An 8,525-nucleotide genomic window follows, 5' to 3' on the forward strand; every position below is an offset into this window, starting at 1 on the left:
CGAGTGATGATGATCTTACACAAACAAAGAATCAAAGAATCAAAGAAACCAAGGTATGCAATTCAGGAACTTGATAGGGGCCGAGCAGTCCGGTCAGGGATCTCGGCCAGACCGAGCCCCCTGGTCGGACCGTCCGGTCAAGAACACCGGACCGTCCGGTCAAGAACACCGGACCGTCCAGTCCTGGGCAGTTGACAAATATGAATGCATTTCGAGTTTCACAATAGATCAGATAACTAGGCATCTACTACAACGACCCTATGTGGTTGGAAAGTTTTCTACGTGCTCAGATTAGGAGATTGGGCAAAATGAACATGGGAAATTTGAGAACGGATTCGAACCAATACCTAAGGCCGTGAGTCGTCGATCCTTGTCATGGGGATGGGTTCTTCACTTCGAATGGAAGGAAAACGTGGAGCCCGACGGAGTTTCAATGGTGGAATCAAGAAATCACCTCAGGAGGATTGAGAGAGAGTGCTAGGGTTTGAGAGAGAGAGAGATTGAGAGAACTAACTCTTGGAGTCAGCCTCTAAGGGAAAATTCCCTAGGGCCGGACCGTCCGGTCGCCTTAGGAAAGGCAGACAAAGGGTTTTGGTCGGACCCCGGCTGGGTGGCGGGACAGTCTGGCCTAAGCAGACTTGGAAGAGTTGAAGGAGCTGAAGCAAGACTCTACAAGGGTTGTTGACTATGTTTGAGGACCAGAACAATCAACATTACATAACAATGATCCTCAACCAAAAATCAACCTTGTCGTTCTACCATATGCATGAAATTAACTTTAACTATTGAGAAGTTAAGCTAGTTTTCATACAATGTTGCGAGAATCGAAGATATTTAGCTCAACTCACAAAATCTCTTCTCATCTAATGGCTTGGTTTCATGGTCCCTCAAGAAGTGGTGTCGGATGTCTATATGCTTGGTTCTTGAGTGTTGAACATGATTGTTGGCTATTTTGATAGCATTCTCATTGTCACAAAAGAGGGGAATCCTAGTCATGGTGTATCAAAGTCTTTGAGGGTTTGTTTCCATCCATAGGAGTTAGGCACAACACGCACCGATGGCTATGTATTCGGCTTCGGCGATGGATAAGACTATGGAATTTTTTTTTTGGATGACCATGAGACTAAGGACCACCCAAGGAATTGACATGTCTTTGAAGTACTTTTTCTATCAACCTTTTACACCTAGCATAATCTGAATCGGAATAGCTCACTAGCTCAAATTCACACCCCTTAGGATAGATACCAAAGGACTAGGTTTGGAGTATGAACTAGATATCTTAGGATTCTCTTTACGGCCATCATATGACACTCCTTAGGAACGGTTTGAAATCTAGCACATATGCAAACGCTAAGCATGATATCGGGCCTAGATGCACAAATGTAAAGGAGTAAGCCAATGATAGAACGGTATACCTTCACATCCACATCCTTACCATTTATGTCGAGGTCAAGATGCCCATTGATTGGCATTGGTGTCTTGATGGGTTTGGCTTCATCCATATCAAACTTCTTGATGGCTTGGAATATGAATGTGTCGTCTTTTAGTTGTCTCACTTGTAGTCCGAGGAAGAACTTTAACTCCCCCATCATCGACTTCTCAAACCTCTTGGTCATAATTCTACTAAACTCTTTACTTAGGAAACGTTAGTTGAACCAAAAATTATGTCATCGACACAAATTTGGCACACAAATAGATCATTCTTAAATTTCTTAGTGAAGAGAGTAGTGTCGGCCTTCCCAATTTCAAAGTCATTCTTGGCTAGTAAATCGCGAAGGCACTCATACCATGCTCTAGGGGCTTGCTTGAGCCCGTAGAGAGTCTTGTGGAGCTTGTAGGCATGGTCGGGGTGCTTTAGATCTTCAAATCCTGGCGGTTGCTCGACGTACACCAATTCGGAGATTGACCCATTCAAGAAAACACTCTTGACATCCATTTGATACACCTTGAAATCGTGGTTAGCAGCATAAGCTAAAACAATTCGAATGGACTCAAGGAAAGCAACCGGCGCAAAGGTTTCCACTTCGACTTGGGTGAACCCTTGAGCCATTAACCGGACTTTGTTGCGGGTGAATACTCCATGTTCGTCTTGCTTGTTGCGGAAGACCCACTTGGTGCCGATGACGTTTTGCTTGGGCCTCTCCACAAGCGAACATACTTCATTCTTCTCGAAGTTATTCAATTCTTCTTGCATGACCATCACCCAATCCGGGTCACCAAGGGTTTTTTCTAGCTTTAACGGTTCCAAAAACAAAATAAAGGAGTAATTCTCACAAAAGTTTGCAATACAAGATCGAGTTGTTACCCCTTTACGCATGTCAACGAGAATGTTGTCGACTGGATGATCGCATTGTACGGTTTGGTGGATCCGGGGATAGTGCACCATGGGGGCTTGAGCTTGTTCGGTGTCTCCTTGCTCACTTGCGTCCCCAAGGTCTTGATCCACACCACCATCGTCATCTTGTTGACGACTTGGGTTGAGGAGTCTTGTTGACATTCTTGCTCTTGCTCCCCTTCAACCTCTCGGGGTTTTACATCTCCAATAACTTTGTTATCTATGTCCTCTGAAGTTTTAAGTTCTGCATCATTCACTTCAACTTGCTCTACTTGAGAGCTGTTAGATTCATCAAACGTCATGTCCCTTGAGATTCCAACAATTCTGGTGGACTTGTGTTAACGACAGATTTTGGCAAATCATCGTTATAGGTTGAAACATGGTTGAAGATTGAACCGGATAGGAAAACTCGAATCAGCTAGAGACAGGAGATTGGGTACGGTGTGGTTGCAGCCGATGGAGACAGGATCGGACAGGAATAAGAGTCTGATTAGGGCCGAAGCTGGGAGATAGGTTCGGTGTTTAACCGTGAGTCTGTGTAAATTAATTAGGATTTATCTCAAAGTTTATTTAGGGCCCGGGGTCTTTGTATGATCAATTCAATTCGGTGCATCGCCTCAAATCTTCGACTTGCTTGAGCTTTCGGCGCGGGGTTTGTCAGCTTCGCAATGTAAGTTCCAGTTCATCGAAACCCATCGATCAATCAAGCCAGAACTGTCTCGGTTAAGTCCGATCTTCTGCCTGGCCGATCGGCGGGCTAAGCTCTATTATTACTTCTGATGTATGTTGGTTGGAAGTAGTATTAGCGCTCGTTCAAGTCTCTATGAGTTCTCTTTTTTGATCTGGTAGCGTTGTTCTAATTAGCCTGATTTTGTCTTGGTTCGGTCCGATCAATCTGGCTTATTGGATCCATGTTGTCAAATTGGTTGGTTAAACTGTCGATTGGTTGGTTAAACTTGTTGATCTTCATGTTTCTATGGCGATATTGTGCTCGATTGCATACTATCTCGGTTAGGTCTGATCTATGTATGTTTAGTATAATCTGTCTATAAAAGTCTGTCCGATCGGCTGAGTTTAATGGATTAGTTGATGGGCTACGCTGCTTTGCTGCTTTGTTATTCGCATGCTATAATATTTATCTGATATTGTGCGTGGTTATGATCAGATCTGTACTGTCTCGATCGAGTTCGATCTTTTAGGTCTGGATTGGGTACGTATGCCATTGGTTATTGTTTTATTCGAATAAATAGCACATCATTTTAGTTTCCTGTATAAATTCCATGTTTAGTCTTACATCGGCTAACAATTTAGCGAATGATATTGGAGCGGTCCGATCGGCCGATTAATCTTAAGACTGTCTCGGTTGGGTCCGATCTTTTAAGATTAACTTGCTGATTGGTGTATTCAGTATTTATCTTGCTTCTGACTTAGCCGGTTGAGCATATTTATAATTGTTATCATGAAATTCCTGTAGAGCCGATTACTTGGTCTATCGCCTAAGGTCCTGGGACGGTATCGGCTATCGGCCAGCTGATACTGTTTTTCAGGTTATATCTTGTTAGTTACAGGATCAAACTGACTGGCACGCCCGATATTTCTAAGAATTAGGTCCTGCATTGGAATGGTCTAAGATTGATCCCAGGCCTACGTGTGTGATCGTTGATTGTTATTTTCAGCGTCAACACATTTTTGGCATGCTCGGTGGGACCCGTGTCAACAACCCAGCTCAAGCACAGGTCAGTCGAGCGCACATCTGGACAAGACAACAACAATGGCCGCAAAGTAAGTCAGCGCGGAGAACATTCTCCCTATTACCTTGGAGAGCCTCACTGACGAACAACGAGCCCTGGTGCAGCGCCACATGGACAAATTCCAGAAGTTATGCCTTGAGTCCTTCAGCATGACTTGGGGCGGTCCGGTGCAAAAATCTCAGCTTTCGACGCCAAGTTCAGAGCGTCGGAAAGGAGGTGACACAGGGAAAGGTAGCGACCCTCTTCTAGAGAACCAGCTGAATCTACAGGACATGGTAGATTCGGCAGTACACCATGTCCTCATCAACCAATTGAGGGTACTGGTAAATACCCTGTCGGGATTGATTCGACAGGTGGCCGATGGAGCTCTCGATGGGGAATCACATCAAAGGGGGCCTAGATATTTCTCGGATGGGGAAAGACCTAAGTATCGGCAGTACAAGGATGAAAGAGATCTGAGAAAGGAAGAGCCGATACCGCACAATCCCCACGTGCACTTACTAGGAGAGGACTCCACCACGGAATGATCGGCACGCTGATCCGTACTATCGGGACAACCAACAGTACCAACCACCCCTAGCATGGCCACATCGTCCGGAGCCGATCTACGAGAACCAATTCCGCCGACCTAACCCAATGCCTAGGGGGCAGTTCAGGGATGAGGATTGGACGGACCACATAGCGGAGGTCATGCATGAGCGCTTGAAAGAGTGTCGTTGCCACACCCAGTATCGGCGCCCATACCCGTTTGAAAGAGTGTCGTTGCCACACCGGTACAGGGTACCAGATTTCTCCAAATTCTCAGGCAAGATGGCACATCGACCATTGAGCATGTCAGCCGATTCCTAGCCTAGTGTTGCGAAGCATCGGCTGAAGACACGCTGAAAGTGTGCTTCTTTCCGCTCTCGCTCTCTGGGTCAGCCTGTACTTGGTTCTCGTCCTTACCACCCAATTCGGTCATGGGTTGATCTTGAAAAAAGTTCTATAAGTACTTCTTCGCGAGGTACAGGAGATGACGCTGACCGATCTCACCATAGTTAGACAAAAGATGGACGAGTCAGTCCATGACTATGTCCAACGGTTCCGCAACGTAAGAAGCCGATGCTACCGACTGAATTTAAGCGATCAGCAGCTCGCCGAACTAGCCTTCCAAGGCATGCTCGGCCAAATCAGAGAGAAATTCTCGGCACAAGAATTCGAGAGTTTAAATCATCTCGTGCAGAAAGTATCGGCCCATGAGATCTAATACCAAGAAGCTAGGAAGGATAAATTCCAACGCCGCGTCGCCTACCTAGCCGAAGAATCGCCGGACTCTGATATCGAAGAATCTGACATAGGGCTGGCAGAGTGGACCAGGAACAAAAGGCCGGTAAATTGCCCTTGGGTCAAGGGGGCAAAGGAGACGGAGAAGCTCGACTTCGACGTCAACAAGGCCGATAAGATCTTCGATCTCCTGCTATAGGAAAAACACATCCAGCTACTAGCGGGACATGTCATACCATCGGCCAAAGAGCTTAAAAAGAAGAAGTACTACAAATGGCATAACTCCGTCTCCCACCACAAGAACGATTGCTAGATCTTTCGATGGCAAATCCAAGTGGCGGTTGAACAAGGTCGCATCAAGTTCGAGGAAACCAAGAAGCTGATGAAGATTGACGGGCATCCTTTCCTAGTCAATATGGTCCAGCTTGGGTTCGGCTATGGGTCGAACAGCAGCTCAAGGAGGCGCCTAGGTACCAATGACATCACTTCCACTTCAAACAGGTACCATCGGTGATTTGAGAGGAGCCAGAGGCGCGACAGGCCATCCCGATATGACGACCATTGAGATTGCCCGTTCTTCCAATACTGCTGGGAAGAGAGGATACGGCTGCCATCAAAAGAAGACAGCCCAGAATGCAACCCCGAAGGGTGGGATTACACCAGCCGGCAGTCGCGCCCCAGGAGGTCAAGAACGCCACCACGACGCCATGTGACAGTACACGACAGGTTGGGTCCTTGGGAACAAGAATATGAGGACTACGATTAGGAGGAGATCGGCCGATACTACAACGATCAAGAGCAGTTGCCGCCAATGAGGCCTAACCAATGGTGTCCCAGCAGCTTATTCACAAGAAATCAGAAAAGACGGCTACAACGACTTCGCCAACGCGAGTTTCAGCAGCAGCAAGATGAGGAGCAGTCGCTGGCACCCAAGAAGACACGCAAGGAATGACACATCAAGCAGAAGTCCATAAACCATCGGCTGTCACGCCCAGAAATTTACACCAAATCTCTGAACAATAGCATGTATTAAATCTCGGTCCAGGCATCAGCCCGAGTACACACTATGACAAATCAATACACAGTTCCATGTCTTAAAAACAAATAAAAACAATTATCTGTCGAAAAGCAGCGGAAAAAGAAAACAAACTAAACCATCTAATCTTCAGCTTCAGCTGGCGAAGACGGCTCCACACCACAGGCATTCTCGACGGCGGACTGAACCTCACTTCAACCTTCGGAACAACCTTCTTCTGACACAGGCTCTAGCACTTGCTCTGGTGGGGAAAAATTAAGCAAGGCTGAGTACAAACCACCGTACTCAACAAGTAACACCCAAGAGAGGGAGAATAATGAATGCAATAGGGTATCAAGGGATAGGCTAAGGTTAACTTGCACAAAAGCTGCAGTAATTTAGCAAAACAGTAGATAAAATAGACTGAAATAAAAGTAAAGTAAATATTTAAAAAAAACATCCACTGTCCAACGTTACACCACGTTGCAACAGGCCCAAACCGCTGTCGAACGTTACACCACGTAGCGACAGGGTCAACCCTCTGCCCAACGTTAAACCACGTCACGACAGACCCAAACCACTACCAATGTTACACCACATTGCGCAGGGTCAAACCAGTTCCAAGATTAATAAAATTATTAAAGAGGTTCAACTAATCCCAGTGAGTCTGTCAGTTCGCCCAATAACCGCGGGCACGGTTATTCGAATAGTTTTACTCTGTAGAGGTGTACAACTTTACCCACAAGACATGGCTGCCAAGCATGTTACCATGCCCCAACGTATCATCACAATACCTCAGTACGGAAACCATGATAAGACCTTTCACCTAACCCTCCCTAGACAATCGCACCACACTTCAGGTTTCACCCCCTCCTTTACACCAAGTCGGGCAGTCCCCTCTTGTGCCTTGGTAGATCCGGAAGCAGCAGAGGCTTTCGTTACACCACGATTGCCCGTCCATACTCCATCACGCCTACCCTTGCCTCGGTACGTCGAATAGGGACAAGCTAGATTACGAGTCTCACCGTTGCCCATTCTGGCTTGTGGTTAGTACGGGTAAGACCTTCAGGGTTTCCTGAGAACCGGTCCTTAATTGCCATGGGCACGACTCTCAAAACCATGCACCCACAGCCCACCATAAGCAATATTTTAGTTGTATTAATCTACATCGGGAGATTAATAATGATTACAACCATTAAAGGTCTATCAAAATTTAATCAATAATCAAATAAGAATTGGTGAGCTAGTTGAACTAAGCATGGCTAAGCATTGAACAATAATAAATGGGGATCAACGGATAATAATAATAGATAAGTAAAATAAATAGATTTGCATAAAACAATGCATGTTTGAATGTAAAGCGAGGAATTTTATAATCATAGGTTCAATATGATCAAAGAAGGGTGCCACTTGCCTTGCTTAGACCCACGAGGAACTTCGGCGACGACTTCGAGAACGAACGGCGCTGCGACGGGGTTAAAACCTATGACAAACAAGGCAAAACAGGCTAAAAATCTACTGAAACAGAGAAAGAAACTATTTTTAATGGATTCTTGGCAATTTTCTGGATTTAATGAAACTTGAATGGACCTAAACGGAGACTAGATGAATTACTTATGATTTTTAGAAGTTTTCTGGGTTTTTAAACTAAACAGAAAAGTCTTAAATCAATTATTGCGCAATTAATCGGAGGCATGACGTCAGCGCAGGAGTGAGAGGAGGCTGACGGCTGGGGTCCATTTGTCAGTGGGAGAGAGGAGAGAGAGAAGGGAGGGGGTGGCTGACGGGTGGACCCCGTTGGGAAGGGAGAGAGAGGGCAGGGTGTCCGGCTGGCATGTGGGCCCCACTAGCCGGCCACACAGAACAGAGAGGAGGGGGAGGACGACTTCGGCCGGGCAGAGGAGGGCGGCGGCATCCGGCGCGGAGGGCGGCGGAGGACGGCGGTTCCACGGCGGCGACGGCGAGGCGATGGAGGCGGTCCCGAGAGGGTGCGTTGGCGGCGGCAAACGGCGCGCGCGCGTGACGGCGACACACCGGTCGACGACGGCGGCCGAAGAGAAAAAGAGGGAGGAAGAGAGAAAGGGAGAGGCTCACCGGTGATGAGAATGACAGCAGCGGGTCGGTGTGGACGAGGCGGAGGTGGCGTGCGGCTCGGAGCGGC

Source organism: Oryza brachyantha, chromosome 9 (genome assembly GCF_000231095.2).
Source record: "Oryza brachyantha chromosome 9, ObraRS2, whole genome shotgun sequence".
NCBI classification, from domain to species: domain Eukaryota; kingdom Viridiplantae; phylum Streptophyta; class Magnoliopsida; order Poales; family Poaceae; genus Oryza; species Oryza brachyantha.